The following is a 23,998-nucleotide window of genomic DNA, read 5'->3' as shown; positions in this document are numbered from 1 at the left end:
GGCTACAGGCCATGGGGTCGCAAAGAGTTGGTCACGACTGAGCGACTTCACTTCACTTCACTTCACTTCTACAAGTGGATTAGCACTTGCCTATTGTGTTACTACAAAACTGGTTAATGATATGCTTTTGTTCAGAAATACCAAAACTAAAACTAAAACCCTCATATTGTTGATGAGATGCTATCTTAGGCATACATAACAGTCTAGAAATCAATATTTACAAGAACCATCTGAATGTTGAAAAAAAAATAGCTTAAGTTGTAACTAAATGATAGCTAATTCCCATCCAGATTTGAACAAGAATCTGGATGTTTGGCGTCATGTAGGAAAGTTCCAGATGGTTGACAAGACTTCTCACTTTTCATTTGGATGTTTTTCCCAAGAGTTTCATTCAGTTTTAATGTTCATCCATGGAGACAATTTGTGACAGACACATAACTTTCAGGCATATTCTTATAATCTATTAACAGAACATGAGTCACATTTGGGCATGCCATCCTTCAGGAGATTAAAATAACAGTAGGAATTAAATTATTTGCGTATTTGAGTTCTTTGGTAATCATTATTAAACTTGTACCTTACAATGACCTTGAGATACCAGTTAACTCCATTTCAAGTGATATTCAGTGTCTGAAAGATAATGGGCACTCAATAAATGTTTAATTAATGTACAAAGAAAAATAATTAAAGATAATTTCAATGGAAAGTATCTATAATAGGTAAAATCTACAGATGAAAGTTAAAGGGGGAAATAGAAAATTAATAAGGTGTGTGAAGGAAATTTAAATATTTGAACTGCTAAGTAATATGTGGAGATGTTGTTTAGTCTGATTTGCATCATTTGTCTGTCTGGCCACACTATATAATCATCGATCTTCTCTATTTGCTTTGTGTTGTGAAGCAGCAGGCATGGCATGAAATACAACAATAGGGGGTATTCCATTTTACCTTCTGGAGTGGTGGCTGACAGCAACTGGATTGGGATCTCTTTTTTTTTAGCACATGACATGAAATGTTAACAGATTATAAATACTGTTTTTCATGGGAATAGAAGTGATTGAAAAGCAGTTCCCTTTTATGTCAAAAGCTATTAAGCTGGGGATGTGTTAATAAACAAGTTACTGTTCTAACAAAATTTAGAGTGCTTGTATAGAAATGCTAATTTAGGTTACTGAACAGGGGCTAGAATTGGGAAACTGGATTCTGGGCAAGACATTAAATATTCCTAAGTATCAGTTTCCTTGTCATCTCTAACACTTACTTAGGAGTACATACACTTATGAATATTCAACTTGTGCTGATCAAATGGGTGTGAAAGTTCTTTAAACAAACCCGCCATTCAAAGCATAAGGTGTCTGTCATTACTATGGAAGATTGTAGAACTTTCTGCACTAGAGATCTCACCTAATTTCCCTCTAGATTCATATTGTGATGACAAGCAGGGGACCTTTGTAATCCACTGGCCTCCTTCACCTCCATGCAAATAACCCAAATGTTCTGATACGCAAGCATCAACTTTCCTGAGAATGGCAGCCGGTGGTGAGATTGCTGACTGGCAGTTCCAGCCAAAGGCAAACTTGTGGAATGAATCGCAGTAATTGGCTCTTACTGCACGCTTAGCTACCCATCTCACAATTTTATGTTTTGTTAATGAATCATCGACACCTCTTGTTAGCTCCTGAGGTTTGGTGTTGCCCTACTGGCAGCCAAGAATCCCAGATTTCAATTATTTTGGCTGGTAACTCACCACATATGTTTTTGGCATTGTTAACTGAAAAGGAAAAAGAACAAGTTGTGCAATTAAACCAACACTGTAGAAAGGAATAGTGTACGGTTTTTTATTGTGACCAACAAAATCACAGATTTTCTCATCAGTGGGATATATACCACAGGTAAGTTGCTATTTAAAGATATTTAATCAATACAGATTCTTAAATTTTGTATTTTTTTAGAAGAGAAAGTGGTTTCACATTTTTGTTTTTGAAAACAAAAAAGTAGAATATAATAATCCAATCCTTGGAGACTCAAGAATGAATTCAAAAAATAATATGCCTCTGGTGTTTGCTAGCAGCAAGGAGAAAACTTGTAAAATAATACAACTGATAAATATTAACTAAGACTGTTATGTGTTGGAATCTTTAGGTTTGCTAGTCAAGAAAATGACATGTTCAAATATGCTTATCTTTATTAACAGTGGTTAATCAAAAAACAATGACACTAGTAAAATATAAAATTTTTGTTTCTGAAAAAAGATTGAATTGTCATAGTAACACCCACCAAGTCACCTGACTCATTAAAGCAGGAATCAACATGGACTCCTTCCCTCTTCCTCACCCCAAACCACACACAGTCTACTGTAAGTTCATTCATGTTTGCTTCTTTAATAGTTCTCACATCTGTTTCTCCTCTTCACCATATCTTTTCTGATGAATTCACGAGCTCACCTTCTGCTTATAGGGCCCCCACAATCATCTGTGACCTAATCTTCTGGTTTGTCCTTCATACCCCATCCTTCTTTGAAAACTATTTCCATACAGTTTTCCTATTGTCTTAGTAATTGGATGCTTGGGTCCACATCCTTCCATGGTTTCAGCCAACCATCTTTTTCAGCGTTATCTGAAAGGGGGTAATTAAAAAAGACTTAGATAGTCAAGAATTCATGCCCAACTCTATGCTTCGTTATGCTAATTGGAGGATGAAAGTGAAGTCTCTCAGTCGTGTCAACTCTTTGGACCCTGTGGACTGTATCCCACCAGGCTCCTCCGTCCATGGGATTCTCCAGGCAAGACTACTGGAGTGGGTTGCCATTTCCTTCTCCAGGGGATCTTCCCAACCCGGGCATCAAACCCAGGTCTCCCACATTGCAGGCAGACTCTTTAACCTCTGAGCCACCAGGGAAGACCAATTGGAGGATAGAGGAACCTAAAATGACTCTTAGGTTTCTAGCTTAGACCACTGGATAGAAGGAGGCCCTTTAAGACCGGAAACAGTGGAAGAATGGCAGATTTGGGGAAGGATTTGCATTATGTTTGAAGAATGTAAACTTGTAGATGTTTATGAGTCCACCAGTTGGACATATCTTGTGGGCAATGAAATATTATTGGTCAGAGATCAGAAGAAAGATCTGAGTAGAAAAAAAAGAGACTTGGGGGTCATCACATTCTATAGACTGAATTCATATGTATAAGAGAAACTGCCTAGGGATTGCTAAAAATAAAAGAGGTGAGTTGAAAGAAATGTGGAGAATGTATTTAGAGTCAAAGAACTAAAAGAACAAGACAGAGATTGAGAAATTCCTTTGCCCCAGTGTTTAGAAATCTAGAAATTATTGGTTTTAATAAACCAAGTTAAGAAATATTTTAAAATAAAGGTGTGGTCTATAGTGCCAAAGAATGCAGAGAAATAAAGTAAGAAAAAAATTTGAAAACCAATTAGATTTTAGCCAGCAGACACCCTGAGATTTTAGAGGGCACTTTCAAGGGAGTGGTTGGGATATGGCTCCTATGCAATGGGTAGAAGTTCAAGTGGATGTCAGCTATTAGGACATATGGTAAAAATGTTTATTTTCTAAAAATGTTGATGTAAATAAAAGGAGAATTGGGGTGACATCTTGGATAAATTGGCCAATTTAAGGGAGGTATAAACAAGGTCAAGTGAAATTTTCTTCTCTCAACCTCAAACTGTGGTCCCTTGCTCTAGTTTTTAATTGCTCCTTCCCTATCTAATTTTCTGCTCTCTATTCCTAAAGATATGACAGATTATTTTCATCTTCAGTTTTATTCTTTTCTCTATTAGCTCATCTTTCAGAGATTTTCCAAATCTGTAGCTTTCTTCCATATTAATTTCATTAAAAAATATTTTATTTCAAATTCTGGTTCTTGATCCTAGGCTGCTTCTACTCTATAGCTTGAACATTTCCTCCTGGATAAGATTTTTGAAATACCAAGTTAGCATTTATAAAGTAGAACTCTCCCCAATATATTTGACCCACTGTTTTTGTTATTTCCTGTTTTCAGGGTAATCGTCCCTTCATTTGTGTTAAGTCACCAGGTTCTATCTGAGCTTTGCAATGTCTTTTCCGTTGGTCCCATTTTTTTTTTCTCTTTCTATTGTCACTATCCTCATTAGTTTCTAATTATCCTTGCTGGAATACTGACAACAATCTCAAAAAAAAAAATTATCTGAAAGGTTTAATGGTCTCTAACGCATTATTTTGATTATATCTGTTCATTAATAGAGAATCATGAATGTAGACTGTACGCAATACTGTATATGTTAGGATTGGCTTTTCAAAAAGTTAATTACCAATGATGGGAAAGAATTTCTTAAGTAACTTACTTGAGAAAGACTTACTGTGTGTGGGCAGAGAATTAGGCCTTGGGAGAACAATAATAACTCATGCTTTAAATAAGCACCTATTTAAAAAAAAAAATTTGACTTAGTTAACAGGATCATTTACCTGTGATCACATTACTGTGTACAGAGAATAATGAAGAATTCACTTTTACTGGTACCCAGATACATCCTATTTGGTTCAGTTCAGTTCAGTTGCTCAGTCGTGTCTGACTCTTTGCAACCCCATGAATTGCAGCACGCCAGGCCTCCCTGTCCATCACAAACTCCCGGAGTTCACTCAGACTCATGTCCATTGAGTCAGTGATGCCATCCAGCCATCTCATCCTCTGTCTTCCCCTTCTCCTCCTGCCCCCAATCCCTCCCAGCATCAGAGTCTTTTCCAATGAGTCAACTCTTCACATGAGGTGACCGAAGTATTGGAGTTTCAGCTTTAGCATCATTCCTTCCAAAGAACACCCAAGACTGATCTTCTTTAGGATGGACTGGTTGGATCTCCTTGCATACCAAGGGACTCTCAAGAGTCTTCTCCAATACCACAGTTCAAAAGCATTAATTCTTCTGTGCTCAGCTTTCTTCACAGTCCAACTGTCACATCCATACATGACCACTGGAAAAACCATAGCCTTGACTAGACACACCTATTTGGTTAGGACATCCTAAACTGTCAGACTATCCTTGATGTTAAAAAAAGGAAGAGGGAGGTTATTAAGGCTTGTGACTGTGAGTGTCTATGTGTCTGGCTCTTCTTCCATTTAAATTCGTATTCGTGATCCCTAAGCCACAGTGCAGAGAATTTAGCTTCAGAAATATCTGGCCAAACAAGCCCATATCTAGTTAACAGCCACTTCTCCATTCCTACTACTTCCTTTGAATTTGAAGTGCAACATGGGCTCTTTCCTGTGTCTCCATCCTGAAGGCCTTTAGACATGAACTGCATTGTTGCTCTTTCCTGGATCTGTAGCCTGAAGGCCTTTGACTTGACATGCAGGACTGTCCCTTCTCTGGGACTCCAGCCTGTTGGCCTACCCTGTAGATTCTGGATTTGCCAGCCTCCTTAATCATTTGCGCAAATTTCTTAGAATAATTTGTTGAAATAAACTTCTTAAAATCTATCATCTACCTATCTATCTTTCACTATCATCTGTCAATCCTGTGCCTTCCTTTTCTCCGGAGGACCCTGAACTAAAACACTAAGCAAGAAATATTGCCTCTTGCAAGAAAACGTTGTGTTCAGGGGACCCCATTTTTGTCATCTAATTTGTTTCAAGACATAGGTCACAAGCTCAAGTATGGAAGTCAAGAAATGGTTCTGCTGATATTTGCAACAGTTATTCTTTGGTCTTGCCTTTTCTAGTTCATCTTGCACACTGCAGCCAAAGGGGCTTTCTAAAAGCACAAATATGATATTACCTTCTTCTGTAAGATTATTTAATAACTCATCATAACCTTAAAAAAATCCAAACCCATGTGTGTGGCTCACCTGGCCTTGTATTCAGGCCTCTGTGACCTCTCCACTCACCCACCTCCCTCATGATCCAGCCGTGGGGAGCCACTTGTGGCATTCCACCTATTCTAAGCCTTCTTCCTCCTATAAATCTTCAATCTGAAAGCTGTTGATTCTGCTTAGAATACTTGCCCCTCCTTTGTCTGTCTGTCAAGCACCTACTTGGACTTTCCCGGTGGCTCAGTGGTAAAGAATCTGCCTGCAGGGCAGGAGCCAGAGGAGACACAGGTTTGATCCCTGGGTCGAATAGATCTCCTGAAGAAGGGCATAGCAACCGACTCCAGTATTCTTGCCTGGAGAATCCCAAAGACAGGAGCCTGTGGGCTACAGTCCATAGGGTTGCAAAGAGTTGAATGCAACTGCAACTGAAGTGACTTAGCATGCATGCACCTAATCATCTTTCAGTTCTTACCTCAAACACTCCAAATGACATAATTTCCTACTTGCTTTGGCCAGTGTTGACTATTTTCTATTCTGTGCCCTCAGGGAGCTGTTTTAGGCAGCTCTGTTTTAGGCAGTTCATGATATCTTAAGTTCTCTCTGCCATCTACCTTTCTACATTCAAGGCTACACCCTGTACTGGAAGTGACGACTAACGCTTGTTTACTGCAGCCTCAGGACTCCATGTGGACAGTGGTCACAGCCAGGGCTATTTATAAAAAATTGTCTTGGCAATGGGAGCAATCTATATACCATTGAATCAGGCAATGATTTTAACAAAGGTACTCTGTATGTGAGAAAGTCTGTATGTATTTAAGAACAAAGATTGGGCTTCCCAAGTGACACTAGTGGGAAAAAATCTGCCTGCCAAAGCAGGAGACACAGTTTGATTCCTGGGTCAGCAAGAAATCCTGGAGGAGGAAATGGCAACCCACTCCAGTATTCTTGCCTAGAAAATTCCATGGAGAGAGGAGCCTGGCTGGCTGCAGTTCACGGGGCTGCAAAGAGTCAGATGTGGCTAAGCATGCTTGCGTGCACACGAACATGGTGAAACAGCAAAGGAGCTTTCAGCTCACACGGAGAAAATTTGGTCATAGTAAGGGAGAGCTCAGATGTATCCGTAATATCAGAGACCAGGGTAAACTGCAAGTATCATTACAGGAGACTCCAGACTTAAGATCCCTTTATGTTTCTTGTTAAGGAAACGAGTTACAAGTTTGGAGTCACCTGTACGTTATTCATTCAGAGGCCTTGTAAGACTTCCTTTCATAAAAAAAAAATAATAATAAATCTGTTTTTCTCTAAGAGATTGAAGACTCTATTAAGGAAAGGGAACATTGCCTGAAACGAACAAGAAATATTGGGTTGGGCAAAAAAAAAAAAAAAAAAAAATCATTGGGATTTTCCATAAGATCTTATAGAAAAATTCAAAGGAACTCTTTGACCAACCCAATATCTGTTGAGTAAATGAAGGAAAGGATGTAAACATATAATAAAAGCTTAACTCATCAGCTTCCGGTTGATTGTGGTCAGTCAGTCAGTTCAGTTCAGTTGCTCAGTCATGTCCGACTCTTTGCAACCCCATGAATTGCAGCATGCCAGGCCTCCCTGTCCATCACCCACTCCCGGAGTTCACTCAGACTCATGTCCATCGAGTCAGTGAGGCCATCCAGCCATCTCACCCTCTGTCGTCCCCTTCTCCTCCTGCCCCCAATCCCTCCCAGCATCAGAGTCTTTTCCAATGAGTCAACTCTTCGCATGAGGTGGCCCAAGTACTGGAGTTTCAGCTTTAGCATCATTCCTTCCAAAGAAATCCCAGGGCTGATCTCCTTCAGAATGGACTGGTTGGATCTCCTTGTAGTCCAAGGGACTCTCAAGAGTCTTCTCCAACACCACAGTTCAAAAGCATCAATTCTTCTGTGCTCAGCCTTCTTCACAGTCCAACTCTCACATCCATACATGACCACTGGAAAAACCATAGCCTTGATTAGACGAACCTTTGTTGGCAAAGTAATGTCTCTGCTTTTGAATATGCTATCTAGGTTGGTCATAACTTTTCTTCCAAGGAGTATGCGTCTTTTAATTTCATGGCTGCAGTCACCATCTGCAGTGATTTTGGAGCCCCCCAAAATAAAGTCTGACACTGTTTCCACTGTTTCCCCATCTATTTCCCATGAAGTTATGGGACCAGATGCCATGATCTGGTAGTAACTGAAAATTGATTGTGGTAGTAACTGAAAATTAGTCATTTCAATTAGTAACTGAAAATTGAACCCCAATAATCCGTGCAGTTTAGATAATTGAAAGGGTTGACTTTTCCCTGTTCCTATGTATCTTCTCCTATTGTCCTTCCAGCACAGGAGGCACTTTTATGTTATCTGGTTTAACCTTGACAACCAATACAGGAGGTAAATGTTATGTTCATTTTATAGATAAGAAAAGTCAGGCTCCAAGGACACAAATGATTGTTCAAAGTTTCACATCTCATAATAGCAGAGCTATCTCATATGCTCTTTCCAGCCTGTATTTAAAGACTGGCCACGTCTGTATAAAGCCCTTCACTCAAGTTAAACTGATCCACTTAGCACTCCTTAATGCTTCTGCCCTTTAGTTCTTTGTATTCATGATTCTTTACTTCCCTCTGTCATATCTTTTCTCTTTCATCCTTTAGCACTTTAGTAAAATCCCTTTTATGAAAACAGCTTAGCTTTAGTCCAGGGTTTCTCAACCTTAGCACTGCTGACATTTTGGCCAGATAATTCTTTTTTTTGTGGGGAACAATCCTGTGCATCATAGGATGTTTAGCAGCATCCCTGGCATCTAGCCATGAGACACCAGTAGCGCTCCCCCGCCCAACTGTGACAGCCAAAAATACTGCCAAGCCTGCCTTGCTCAGCATCTTCAGGGGAGCCAACTACTCTCAGCTGAGAACTTTGTTCTCATATATCCTCGTCTGTAAGTCTTTGCAAATCTTTTCGAGGTCTCTGCAAAAACCACAGCCCTTTATTGGTAATCTCTGTATTTAAACACTCACGTCCTTAAGACCTCCCTTTCCTGGTTTTCTTTATATTTTCAGTGTTGTGTTGCTATTTAACTTTTCATGTATAGAACTATCTCTCCAACTTTCCTAAAAGTTTTATTCAAGTAGAAATGAAGCCCTTTCTGAATCTCAATAAGCCTTTGTGTTTTGCACAGAACACCAATTTGATAATCTGATTATTTTGTGGCATGGAAATTTGAATTAACTAAAGATGAGAAATTATTTGACATACCTAATGACTAATGATGCCCAGCAGCAGCTCAAGTCCCCGTGGTGAAGTCACCTGGAGGAAATTGACAAATGCCAACAACTATTTAGTTTCCATTCGTGCGCTAAGTTAATTCCTTGAACAATAACAAAAACTTGGATTTCTGCATAGTTTCTCTATTATATTGTAAAAGGCAAAAGATTTTTTAAAAATGAGGTGAATTGATTAAATCATGAGATCATGTTTATACTTTCATGCAAGCGCATAGCCACTGTTTGCTGGGGAAAAGAAGACTTTTTTAAAGCTGCAATTTTTTAACCTTACTGGAGAACACATGAACATTTCTGCATTTCCACAGGTGTGAAAAACAAGCAGATTCTAACTTCTTTCAGGTGCCTGGGCATATGGCCCATTTTAGAAATCTTAGGTTGTACTTATGATTTCACCATCTCATATAGCCACTTTGTTTTGTTAAAGTGGTGAATATTCCTTCAGGACAAGACTTCTGTGAAATCTGTTTTTATTAAAAATATACAGAACATAAAATTTGTCATCCAAATCATTTCAAGTGTACAGTTCAGTTCTGCAAAGTGTCTTCACATTGTTGTACAATCTCCAATCATTTTTCACCTGGCAAAACTGAAACCCTGGAGTGAGTAAACAATTTCCCCCTTCCTTTATTCAACCGCTCCCGACCACCAACCTACTTTGTCTCTATGGATTTGACTACTCCAGATACTTCACATCAGGGCGATCATACCTTCTCTGCCCTTCTGTGACTAGATTTTTTCACTTAACATAATATCCACACAGTTCATCCATGTTGCAGAATATGTCAGAATTTCCTTCCTCTTTAAGGCTGCATTATATTCCATTGCATGTATAGACCACATTTTGTTTATTCATTCATCTGTTGATGGACACTTGGGCTGCTTCCTTCTTTTAGCTATTGTGAAAAATGCTGATATAAACAGTGTATACATATCTCTTGGAGACTGCTTTCATTCATTTGGGGACATAAACCCAGAAGTGGAATTGTTGTATCATACGGTAGTTCTGTTTTTAATTTGTTAAGGAACCATCATACTGATTTCTACAGAGACTGCATAATTTTACATTCCTACCAAGAGTGAGCAAGGAGTCCAGATTCACCACATCCTCGCTGACACTTGTTTTTTGGTTGTTTGTTTTTGGACACTAGCCATCAATGAGCAGTATCTCACTGTTGTTTCGATTTGCATCTCCTTAAGGATGTGTGAGGAGAAGGCAATGGCACCCTACTCCAGTACTCTTGCCTGGAAAATCCCATGGACCGAGGAGCCTGGTAGGCTGCAGTCCATGGGATCGCTAAGAGTCGGACACAACTGAGCGACTTCCCTTTCACTTTTCACTTTCATGCATTGGAGGAGGAAATGGCAGCCCACTCCAGTGTTCTTGCCTGGAGAATCCCAGGGACGGCAGGGCCTGGTGGGCTGCCATCTATGGGGTTGCACAGAGTTGGACACAACTGAAGTGACTTAGCAGCAGCAAGGATGTGTGATGATTTGAACAACAGATGATTTGAGCAACCTTTCTTGGGCTTCTTGGTCATTTTTGTGTATCTTTTTTGGGGAAACGTCTCTTCAAGCCTCTTGACCACTTTTTAACTGAGTTGTTTGTTTTCTGTTTAGTTCTGGTCATTCTTTACATATTCTGCAGAGTAACCATTTATCAGGTATATAATTCGCAAATATTCTCTCCCATTCCATAGGTTGCCTTTTCACTCTGTCCATTGTGTCCTTTGATACATAGAACTTTTTAATTTTGATGGAGTCTGTTTATCTCTTTATTTTTTACTTTTTGACATCTTATTCTTTAATAAAATCAGGGGTCTCCAGGGGTATAATCTGGAAGCAGAACTGTGCTAAACACTATCGCTGATGGACTGCAGGCCAGCGGAGCCCTTGGTGAAACCAGCCTAAATAATACATAATACAGTATAATCTCTCTGTTCTGATTCGTACAAAAATTACAAAATATTCCCTGCCCCAAATCCTTACATTATGAAAATGAAATAAAACCCTAGAATGAGGTGGTTTTACAGATGTAGTAGACTGGAACACACAGTAAAGCTGCCCTCTGGATATGGCTGCCTCCAGCCTGCAGCTCCAGGCCGAGGTGGTGGTGCAGGTCCGGGGACAGGGGTCTCTCCTGGGACAGGACCCCAGGCCCCCGGGAGTCCCCGGCCCTGTTCCCTGGCACAGGTGCATCCCAAGTAGGGAGCCGCAGCACTCAGTAGCCCCTACCTCTCTGCTCTGTCATGGGCAGGCGGTACTGTTTCAGGCTGGGCTTGGTGTCCTTCTGCATGTCTGTCTTCTGGGCTCCACCGACACGCTTCAGGGCTTCAGGGGTCTCAGCAGTGGTACCTTCGGGCGAACACTGACTGCAGTGCTGGGCTGGAGTACGAGGCTAGCTTGGTTGCTCCCGACAGCTTGAGCCTGGGCAGCTCCATCAGGTAGGTGGGTCCCTGTCTCCGGGGCTGGTCCTCCTCAGGCCTCGGGGAGGGGCTGTTTCTGCCTCTGGGCCTCCTGTGCCGTCTGCCAGGTGTTGCTGAGTAGTTCTGGTGCCATGGGGCGCTCAGAGAAGACAGCCTTTCGCCTGTCCTTGGCCAGAGCTTGCTTCTCAGCAGCCCTCTGCTCCTGGAAGTAGGGTGCTGCAGGACCTGGTGGCCAGTGATTCTCTCGTCAGGCTCATAGGCCACCACTTCCGTGCAGGAGGGAGAGCCATTGCGGGGACAGGTTGGTTGTCAGTAGAGGTATCCCTGATTCCTTTTTAAAAGGAAAATAAAAACTCATATCTCTGGATTGTTTGAACTTGGTGAGGGTCTTCTCCGCAGGCGTGCCCATGACATCGTGGCTCCTTGAGATCTGGACCAGCTCGTTGGCTCTGGGGAAGAGAGGCTACAGGCTGCCCATCTTGTACAGCTTGTAGCCCACACTCCACAGGTCCATTGTGTAGCTGTAGAAGCCATTGGTGAGGAGACACTCGGGCTGGTACCAGCGGGTGGAGATGTACTCCATGTAAGGCTGCTTAGAGTACACGCTCCGGCACGACCTCAAGTCCCCTAATTTCAGGACATCCTGCTTCATTTTCTGGTTTTACATCTCTGTGAAATATTCCATTTCTGGGCATGTGATCCAGAGACTTACACAACTGGTACATATAGTGCGTAATTTTTTTTTTTTCTTTCTGACAATGGGTGTCATCTCCCTCGTAAATATTCATGTCCATAAGTTCACATGTTAGTGCAAGAGAACCAGATTTTCTGTCAAAAATCTCTTTGTGCAGCGTGAGAATGTTTGGGTGTGGATTGAGGCGTCTCGGTGCTTGCATCCTTCGCAGATTGTTCTCTTGCTCAATGCTTTCAAAATGCTGTTTCACTTGTTTACATGATGGCAGTTTCCATCTCTCAGGTTCTGCATCTTAGTAACTTCAGAAAACGTTCCCTCTTGTATTTTGTCCATTGCTTTATAGTTCTGCATCCTGGATGTGGAAGCCGGCGACAACCCCTTGCCGGGACTGGTCGGAGAAGAAAGGGATAGAAAGTGGAGGCCCTGGCTTCCACTCCTTAGAGGCAGGGTCCCGAACAAGGACCTTCACGGTGGTCCCTAGATGGAGAGCCTTAGGATCTGGCTGCCATGTGTATCCCTGTCACCCTGGCCTGATTTATCTCTTTATACTTTTATTGCCTATACTTTGGTGTCAGATCCAACATATTACTTAAATCCAATATAATGAAGGACTTCTGTCAAATTTATCTTCCTCACAGAATCTAGAGCTTATTAACTACTTCCATTTTTGTTGACTGAATGTTTTAAATGTTAAGTAGCAACCAAATCTTCATAAAGTTTCCTCACTGCAGTTCTACTATTTCTGTCCATGGAATTCCCCAGGCAAGAATACTGGAGTGGGTTGCCATTTCCTTCTCCAGGGGATCTTCCTGACCCAGGAATTGAACCTGGGTCTCCTGCGTTGCAGGCAGATTCTCTACCAACTGAGCTACTAGGGAAGTCCTTTCACCAACAAAATCTCCATAAAGTTTCCTTACTCTGATTCTACTATTTCTAGAAACAATTCTATTGTATAATCTAGGGGAAAGTATGCTCTCTCTCAATCTATTTTTCCCACTCCACCCTGGCTTTTGTGCTCTCTTGTGTACGGAGAATGGAACCCCTCTATTCTCTTTAAAACCAGTCTGTGTATAAAAATAAGAGAATTATGCTATCACCTAACATTTTGTGAGAATTAAATGAAAAAAATTTATGTGTAGGTTTGGTGACACTTGGAAATAGTACTTGCTCATGAAGGATGGTGATTAGTTATTGACAAAAAGAAATCAGACTTATGGAACCTAGAAATTCCTTAGGACTTGCTGATACTAATATCTGCACAACACTGTCAAGGAATCATATTCTTGTTCGGAAGATAAGTTTAAATTAAAACGTGTATAAAAAGAAGCAAGATCATCAATGAGTATAGCAAGTACTGGTGTCTGTCAAGAGTTCCAAGGAGAGATTACTGCAAAATCGAGCAGCATGATCAAGTTTCATGGAGAAGATGAACTTGGGCATCATCTTGATGGAGAGCTGAATTTAGATAACAGGAGAGGAAAAGAAGGATGCACCAAGACAGCAAACGCTTGAAGGATGGTTAGTCTATCAGCTGGTCTTCAGAATGTGGGAGGACTTAAACATCACACTACGGGTTTTGTACTTCATCTTCTAAACCAAGGGTTGGCAAACTTCTTAACTTTTTCTGTAAAAGGCTAGACAGGAAATATTTTAGACTCTGTATTCACAAGAATTCTCTGTCAGATAGCTTCTTTGGTATTCTTTTTCAACAACATTTTAAGAATGTAAAACCCATTTTTAGCTCTCAAGCTGCACAGAAACAGGTCACAGACTGGATCTGGTATAGTTTGCTGACCGGGAGACTCTATCAAAGATTTTTTTTGAACAGTCACTTGACATGATCAGAGGTACATTTGAGGCAAATGGCTGAGGGTGGTGAGAATCACCTTACATATCTTTCCTACCTAGATTTTGTATCTTCAGAGAAAACATGTTTTATAAATTAAACTGGAAGGACAAAGCTTTATATTTTCTGGCTCTGTATATAGAGCAGAGAATTCTACCATCACTGAGAAGACTACAGTGTATAAGTTCTTTAGGATAACATTCTCACTGCATCTCACCCTCTTGCTGGCTACAGATGGCATCATAATTGCTATTAATAGCATTACAAATGGGTACATTGTTGGCACTTAATGGCTACTTTAAGAAGTGAATTTAGGAGGTGAAAATGCTTTATGAACTCTATAATAAAGAAGTTTTATTGCAGCTAGTTAAGAAACAAATGTTATGAGAAGAGCAGACTCTTCTAGTATGTATCATAAAATATGACAGTCTTTATGCTAGCAACTTAATTCTACAAGCTTCGTGTGTTTGCCTTTAAAGCTATTTCCATCAAAATGATGATATGGAACCAAAGCCATATATTGTCCTTTTCCTGAGCTCCATATCAGTCAATGATGACCAGGGAGATTTGGGGCATCTTTATAGGAAGACTCATGAAGGGTTTTGTTATATGAACAAAATTAAGTTTTTTCATCTTTTAATGAAGTATAGGAGAACCCAAACATTTTAAGTTTGTGATAGTTAATTTTATCCACCAGCTTGGCTAGGCTACAGTACCCAGATATTTGGTTAAATATGATTCTAAGTGTTTCTGTGAAGGCATTGTGTGTGTGTGTATATATATATATATATATATATGCATTGTATGTGGCTGTGTTTGTGTTTGGTTGGTTGTGTTTCTCTCAGTTCAGTTCAGTCGCTCAGTCACGTCCGACTCTTTGCGACCCCATGGACTACAGCATACCAGGCCTCCCTGTCCATCATCAACTCCTGGAGAACCCTAACACAGAGGGCATGTGTGTGTCTGTGTGTAGTATCTAACCTAGATACTAGTTGTGTGGTGTACTGGCATACATATAAGCAATTTATGGCAATGGAGGGGTGAGCTGGTAGCTAAGAAGTCATCCCTCAGAGTGACTGGAATCAAAGTCTGCTACTTGCAGGCTCTTATACACTGCATGCATTAAGCAAGTGGATAAAGAGAATAAATAACAATAAATAACAATAAGTTATTGTTATTATAACTTACTATAACTTATTATAACAATAAGTTATAAGAGAATAAATAACAATAAGTTATACTTATTCAACTTATAGTTGAACAATATTGTTCAACTTATTGTTTACTTATAGTTCAACTATAAGTTTTCAGAATTGAAGTCATATGAACAGATGTGGAAGTATTACAAGCTGCAATGGGTACAATGTCAACTATCCTTTATGGAGGGTAGCTAAGTCATGTGTTCTTCAGAGAGTTACAGGGTAACTATCTTGATAGTTAATGATTCTTCCAAACCATCTAGTAAACCTTAAAATTTTTACTCTGTCAGAAGTATTAACAATTACCAAGGGCAAAGTTTCTTTATCAATGATACCAAATTTTGGACTAAATTGGAGGCAATTCAGTTAAGTTCAAGCAGCATTTTCTGAGTGACTCCCACGTGCTAATACTAGGCACCATTCACAGATGAATAAGAGACAGTTCTCTCCAGACTATAGTTTCACGACGGCTTGCTGTTGTTGTTTAGTCACTAAGTTGTGTCTGGCTCTTTTTCACCCCAGGGACTGTAGCCTGCCAGGCTCCTCTTGTCTTGAGATTTCCCAGGCAAGAATACTGGAGTGGGTTGCCATTTCCTTCTCCAAGGATCTTCCCAACCCAGGGATCAAACCCACCTCTCCTGTTTGGCAGGCAGAGTCTTTACCACTGAGCCATCTGGGAAGACCTTCATGATGGCTATTAAGCCATTAAAAGAATGTCTATAGTAATAAGTATGTAGTTTATATAGTCTAAATTCATAAATATCTTTATTGGAATAAGGAAAATTTTCATCTTAATCACAGTTTCTTTGACAGAGTAAATGAATGAAAGAAGCTGGAAGTTGAATTTCACCCACATGTTCTTTGGGAACAGAGTTCAGGTCATGGATGTTTTCATGAAGAAGAAGACAGACAAACAATAACTTGGAGAAATGGTATCTTCAGAGACAGAAACGTATGTGATGAGATCTATTGTGAGACATTAGGCAGATAAGGATGGAATCGAGCCCTGGAGGTTGTGAAGGGATGAAGGACCATAATATGGTGGGGGGCAAGGTGCTGCCTAGACACTTGACCTTGTTTATAATCGTGTCTATAATCCTTCAAACACTTTGACTAAGCAGTTCTTTGATGAACACCCCCAAATGCTTCATGTGGAACTTAAATTGAAACTAATATTACAAAAGGAAAGCATTTAGTTTTGTGCTGATTCTATCTAGACTGTTACTGAGGCTGTAATTTTCCAGTGTTATCTATCCCTGCTTCTAATGTTTTATAGATTTTCTTTTTCTCTTAGAGCAACTAAATTTCATTGGTAGAGTCTGAAACACTTAACGGATTTTTAATCATAGAACTATCTTTTGCACAATCTCCTTGAGGAAAGTAACACCATTCTGGCATTTTATATTGTGGGAAAAGAAGCAATTTTATTTCTTCGAACACTGAAGCTGACAAAGAACCCATTGACTCGCCAAACAGTTCTAAAATAAACTGTATTGCTATTTGAACCATGGGTACAATTACCTATTTTTTACTTCTATTCAGAGGGAATTCAAATAATGGAGAAGAAAAAATATTGAATGTCAAAGTGCATTTGCCTTTGCAGAAATAGTCTGAGGTGTTATTAATGAGGATCTGCAAATAACCACAATTTTGCACAGCTCAACATTCATAAATAACTACTGGTTAAATCGAGGGAGCAGTTTCTGCTTTCATTATATCTTGCACATGAAGTGTACATGTTATCTTAACATCAAAGTATGTACAGTACTACCAAAGGAAGGAATCTGATGATGGCAGTATTTTGAACCACAAGTTATCAATAGATCACTTAGTGGTATGGCAGTGTTCCAACCAGGCAGAGTTTTCTTTTATGCTGCAAACAAAGGTTGTTCCTTTGCCCATGTTTGAAATCTGCACTGATATACGTGGTTAGTTCTACTAGGCTTCTGGCTGATTTAAGTAGATGAGTATTTCTGTTGATTTATATTGTAATATTATTATACCTAATGTGAAGAGCCAGCTCTTTGGAAAAGACCCTGGGAAAGATTGGGGGCAGAAAGAGAAGAGGGTGACAGAGAATGAGATGGCTGCATGGCATCATCGACTCAATGGATGTAAGTTTGAGCAAACTCTGGGAGATAGTGAATGACAGGGAAGCCTGGAGTGCTGCAGTCCATGGGGTCACAAAGAGTTGGACACAACTTAGCGATATATATATGTATGTGTATATATGTGGGGTTTCCCTGGTGGCTCAGTTGGTAAAGAATCTGCCTGGTATGTAGGAGACCTGGGTTTGATCCCTGTATTGAAAAGATCCCCTGGAGGAGAGAATGGCAACCCACTCCAGTATTCTTGCCTGGAGAACTCCATGGACAGAGGAGCCTGGCAGGCAGAAGTCCATGGGATCTCAGAGAGCTGGACACAACCAAGGACAAACATGTGTATATATGTGACTAGTTCTACTAGGCTGCTGGCTGATTTAAGCAGATGAGTATTTCTTTTGATTAGTAATGTAATATTATTATATATGCATAATATATATGCATATGTATATGCATGTGTATTGCATTGGGCAAAAAGTTCATTGGGGTTCTTCTGTATGGTGTTATGGAAAACCCAAAATATTTTGGCCAAATTTACATAAATTTTTAAAATTGATGAATAACTTTTTGGTAACAGTATATGCTTACCTGGCTGTATTCAGAAATCTAGTTATTGGCTCGGAGAAGGCAATGGCAACCCACTCCAGTACTCTTGCCTGGAAAATCCCATGGACAGAGGAGCCTGCTAGGCTGCAGTCCATGGGGTCGCGAAGAGTTGAACATGACTGAGCGACTTCACTTTCACTTTTCACTTTCATGCATTGGAGAAGGAAATGGCAACCCACTCCAGTGTTCTTGCCTGGAGAATCCCAGGAATGGCAGAGCCTGGTGGGCTGCCGTCTACGGGGTCGCACAGAGTCGGACACAACTGAAGCGACTTAGCAGCAGCAGTTATTGGCTGGTAGGGGATAATGCTCCTTGTATAAATCAAATATTGATTACTTCTGTTAAATTGCCCCCTTTTAGGCATTATTTATATTTCAACGTTTCAAGTTTGAAATTGGCAGACTAGCCGCCATAAGTTAAAATGGCTCTGTTTTTGGCTTAGGTGACAGTAGTTTAAAATTCCTTCAACTATCCACAACCTCAAATAGTTTCAACATGTAATTTTCTGTTGGATTCTTGCTATTACCCAAATTTGAAGTCGAATGTGATTTTGGATGTTGCAACTTTAATTCTAACTTGAACCCCATTGGGCAAAAGAAAGTTTTACGTTTGGTTTTATTTTTCTCTGCTTTAATTTTTGTTCATTGCTTTCCAGCCTTCATGGCCACTAGTGGCATGTTGAGCTGTTGCTTGAGGCACATGCTGCAGATCACTGAATAATGTAATTATAGTCTGTTGGCTGAGCTCACGACTCCTACTGCAGGCTGTATCTTGCAAAAGTGGTGACTCATGTGTACCATGTAGCACAGTGGGCTCAGAAAGATCAAAATGAGATCTGCTGAAAGCAAAGAGTCTTAAATTTGAGCTTAGATTTCTGATAAGATCAAAATTTGGCAAATTCTGTTTAGAAGCATTATACAAGATGTGACAAATTGCTGAGCTATATGATCTTTTATATTTTGGTATCATACCATTGTTTAGATGATTATAAATAGCAAAGAAAATGGATAATAAAAGATATATGGTGTTTTGGGTAAAATTGTCTTCCAGAAATTCTTGGTACATTTTATGGAAGTCTTAAAATGCTCTTTTGAACTACTCTGGACATATTGGGCATCCCAGGTGGCTCAGTATGTGAAGAATCCGTCTGCAATGCAGGAGACATGGGAGACTCAGGTTTGATCCTCGAGTAGGGACTATCCCCTGAAGGAGGGCATGGCTGCCCACTCCAGTATTCTTGCCTGGAGAATCCCATGGACAGAGGAGCCTGTGGGCTACAGTCCATGGGGTCACAAAGCATCAGACATGACTGAAGTTACTGAGCATGCTCACACATTGGGTATATTGGTGAGAGAGAATCTTAATTTGTCCTTCCTTTAAATATTTAATGAACATTCCCTGCTTGTGAAATTTTATATGTATAATTGTTTTTCTGCTCCTTAGGGGTAACTTTGGGATGATACAAGCTTTATAGTTTTGTTCCAATGGACTTCCACTCATATTCCATATCTGAAACTGTGTAGAATAAACGAACATTCCAACCAGGTGGCTCAGTGGTAAAGAATCCACCTGCAATGCAGGAGACCCAGGAGATGCGGTTTCTATCCCTGGGTCAGGAAGATCCCCTGGAGGAGGAAATAACAATCCATTCCAGTACTCTTTGCCTGGAGAATCCCATGGACAAAAGAGCCTGGTGGGCTGCAGTCTATAGAGTCACAAAGATTTGGAAACAAGTGAGCGACTGAGTACGCAAACAAAGAAATATATCTGTTTACAAAGATGAAGTGGATAGAGTTTAAGGAGAGTAAAGTAAACTATAATATCAAGATTATATCAGTTACAGTGTAGGCGGCCTAATTTTAAGTAAGATGAATATAAATTTACAGAAGTATCCTTATCAGCTAAGGGGACTATTCAGTATTAATGGCTTCAATAAGATTAAATCCAGTAACCAGAGGAACAGATTTTAGTTGTAATTTAAATGAAGTTTTTCATGATGTGCAGTGACATAGATATTTTAATATCCAATCCAACATGCCACCTACAAGTACAACAGAAATAGAAAAAACACTGTGCTCTGTGTGCCAAACCGTCCCTCAGTGTTCTTTAGATATTCTATTGTCTGGTGAAGAACTTTTTCACTGATCCCTGCAATACATTTCTGTGTAGACATATTGTTACACAGACATGCATTGTTATCTTGTGGATTTTACTTTCCTAGTATTCTAATCAGTTCTTCATCCCTGCCTGTGTTGTAATCACATGCCATAATGTTCAATGTGCCACTGATGTGACCCTTGTCTGCTGCCTGTCTGTGAATAATAGTATCAAGGATAATGGCTTGAATGGAAAGACCCTAAAAACAGCTTGAATAGAAAGACCCTAAAAACAGCTTGAATAGGAAACTTGAAATAGCCTTAACTTTTGCAACATATTGATATAACTTGGTCTACTTATACAGCCCAGTGGATAAACTTCTAAGGAATCCTTTCATTCAAGACTACCTAATAGTTTAATAATTTTATGTTAGCGAAAGCACAGAATAATTTGAGATTTATTAGGCTGAGTGAACATAGTTGGAATAGCTTCAGGACTGATTTTACCACCTAAGTTACACCTTTAGGGTTGTAATTTTAAAAGGTGGATTGAGAAAATTTCAAGAACTTGATTTGAATGAGATCATCTAAGATTGGGTCAAAGAAAATCAGGGTGCATTGAGTGGAAATTCTAGAGAGAAAGAATGAAATAAAATTCAAATTATAAAAAAGACCTTAAAGGAGACAGCTAATATATCCTTTAGTATTCCGAGGTTGAAATCTAAAGGACTTTAAAGTTTGGGGGTCTACTTTAGCATCATCAGTCTAATATTATTCAAAGGAAAGAAAAGAGAGGAAGTTTGTAAAACTTTTTAGAAATAGTTTAGTGTAGTGCAGGACACTGCACTAGAATGAGCAATGCATGTGTCTTCGCTTTGGGTATAAGGTGTGGTGATCAGGAGGAGAGCATGTTAGATTCAGCAAGATTGAAGCTTATATATATATGTATTCTCTTAAAATGAGACAAGTAAGTGTTATTGGGGAAAGTTTTTCTGTCTCACAGACCTTTATATTTCACTGTAATCTCTGCCTGCATGGCCCAGTGCATACAGTAATTGGGCGTCATTTCTTGATTTTAGCCTGTGTCTGAGAAGAACATTTCTTTCTCTGCTGTAGTTCGGGGATTTTTCTCTTGAGATTCTGGTTCTCCTCCAAACATAACACCTTCTGCGTCAGTGTCCTGTGTTCTAGATGTGCCTGCTTTTCATCAGCATTTCGGAGGCATCCATGTACCCCTTACAAAGCTCTGCCAGTATAGGATACAGACAGTATCTCTGAGTTTGTTTACACCTCTGAAACTAATCGTGGCTCAGCTGGTACAGAATCTACCTGCAGGAGACCCCGGTTCAATCCCAGGTTTGGGAAGATCCCTTGGAAAAAGGAAAGACTACTCACTCCAGTATTCTGGCCTAGAGAATTCCATGGACTGTATAGTCCATGGGGTCACAAAGAGTCGGACAAGACCGAGCGACTTTCACTTTCTGAAACTAATTCTTTTCATTAATGGATTTTCTGTTTTTATCTGGCTCTTAAGGAAATTCAACAGACTTTCTTATGGCTTCCCAATCTTTCAGTATCAACACTCCCAAAGAATGATTATTCTCAATCCTACATACATATTTGAATGACCTGGGAGACTTAAAGATGTGTGGTTCCTGGGTCCCATGCCCAGAGATTCTGAATAAATAAGTGTGTGGGAACTGGCAAGGGGGTGGGGACAATACTGTATGTTTTTAAAGGTTCTCTAGCCTAGTGGAACCTGCAGTATTAGCACAGGGAGCTCAGCTCAGCACTCTGTGATGACCTAGGTGGGTGGGAAATGGGGATGGGGTGTTGAGAGGAAGGACCAAGTAGGAGGCGATGTGGCTAAGGGGATATAGCAGAAACTAGCACAACATTGTAAAGCAATTATACTCCAATTGAAAAAAAATATAAAACTTTAGAAAAATTTCCATGACAATGGGAAAAAAAAGAAAGCTTCTCTAGATTATTCCAAATTGCAGCCAGACAGAGAGAACCACTGGCCTAAAGTGTTACGGAGCTTCACATTTGAATTAGTCGAGGTAAATTAGGAACAATTCTGAAAATTAGCATGGAAATGTCTTTTTATGCTGCTTGTGGTGATCAGATTTGATTATGAAAGTAAAGAGGAAAAAAGTAACTGTATCTATTATTTATATATTTCAGTGTTTAACACCTGCCTGAGATGGTGTTGCCTCTAAATTCATGGTAAAGTTGTGTTAATATGAAGAACTGTATCTTTTCCTGAATAAATCCTGTGTAAACAATTAACATAAATACAGATTACAGAAATTTGACTGTTCAAAAGCATTTAACCAAATGTAAATATTGAATCATGCATGTTATTCATGAAACATTCATCAATAAAACATTACCCTGCCCCATCTATTTCTAGAGTCTGCCTAGTTTTCAAATTAGGTCATTGACAAATCTCCTACAACTATGCTGAGATTTTAAAATAACTTGTTTCTAGTATTTGATGGAACCTGGAGTTGAGTACATATGTGTTTTTATGTATATTAAAATATTTAAAAATTAAAAGACTACAAAAATAATGTATTTCTAGATTTCATAATAAGATTCTTAAAATGCAGGTGAAATTTTTAACTTTTCTAGGTTTAGTGTTTTAGCCTAAAGCCCCTCCTTCCAGTCTTATACAAAATCCATATTTATTTTTTCAATTTAATTAACAGAAATTCCTGTTTTGAAGAAAATATTTTCCCCTTTCTCACCATGTTTCCATTTCCCTTTAATTTTTAAATCAAGATTCAAACCAAGTCTTATTCATTGATGAGCTAAATAAACTGTTCTCTAGCGAAGAGACTGCATTCTAATTAGCTGTAGGATATAACTAGTACATTCTCTGGGCCAGTAAGAACTGAATTTACCAGATGCCAGCAACTGATAATCTGGGCCATTGCTAGTGGTAAGAAGACAGAAGTGTTGTGGAGAAATGGAAATAAAGGAGTATCCCAGGTGGTGCTAGTGGTAAAGAACCTGCCTGCCAGTGCAGGAGACGTAAAAGACACGAGTTCGATCCCTGGGTTGGAAGATCCTCTGGAAGAAGGCATGGCAGCCCACTCCAGTATTCTTGCCTGGAGAATCCCATGGACAGAGGAGCCAGGTGGGCTACAGTTCATAGGATGGCAAAGAGGTCAGACATGACAGAAGCGACTTAGCACTCACATCCTTACTTTAAGAGGACAAGGCTGTCAGGATTTAAGGGAGGAAATTTCTGACAACTTAGTTACTTGTACTATTAAACATGTTAAAGGTTCAATTATCAATATACAAGACTACCAGATCAAAAGAAATTACAGAGGATTCTGCATCAATAATCACGTATTATGACAATTAATCCATGAAGTACAAAGCTGCCATAGATGTAAAGTATCTTAGCTGAAAACCAGAATCTTGGCTGTAAGTCAAAGTTTAATTTTTTGATAAAAGCCTGCAGTTGGCTTCAGTATTAGTCTAGCACCAGGACACCATGGACCCGTGATAAAATTTTATTACTTCTTAATAAGAAACCAGACGATGAAATAGTTTAACTCTACCTCATTTTCATGAAGTTCCAATTTATCTAATCCAATTGCAGACACACATATGTGGATCAAAATGAAGATCTAATAGCCTTTTGAGCTATTTTTTTAAGATCTGAAATAGAAAGCAGCATATTAGATTTGATTTTGAAATAAAAGTACATTACTTACAAATAGAGCAAAAAGTTTCATGTTTGACTAAATCCTCTGAGAAATTTCTGGTGAACAGAAATGGGATCTAAAATGGGGCATTGCAGTACCCTATGAAAATAATCCCTAGGGTCTTTCAAGTTCATTTTATAATACTTGAACTCCTTACCAGTTGGTAAGCAAAGAAGTGATAGTTATTATGAATGCTTTAAAAATAT

General features: G+C 39.5%; 1 pseudogene; it reads right to left on the bottom strand.

The window, feature by feature from the left end:
* Positions 1-11,319: 11,319 nt before the first annotated feature.
* Positions 11,320-12,569, bottom strand: LOC109567076 (MAPK/MAK/MRK overlapping kinase pseudogene; annotated as a pseudogene).
* Positions 12,570-23,998: the final 11,429 nt, after the last annotated feature.

Source organism: Bos indicus, chromosome 12 (assembly GCF_029378745.1).
Source record: "Bos indicus isolate NIAB-ARS_2022 breed Sahiwal x Tharparkar chromosome 12, NIAB-ARS_B.indTharparkar_mat_pri_1.0, whole genome shotgun sequence".
Classification (NCBI taxonomy): domain Eukaryota; kingdom Metazoa; phylum Chordata; class Mammalia; order Artiodactyla; family Bovidae; genus Bos; species Bos indicus.
The sequence above is the reverse complement of the archived record's forward strand: the minus strand, read 5'-3'. Positions and strand labels throughout refer to the sequence as shown.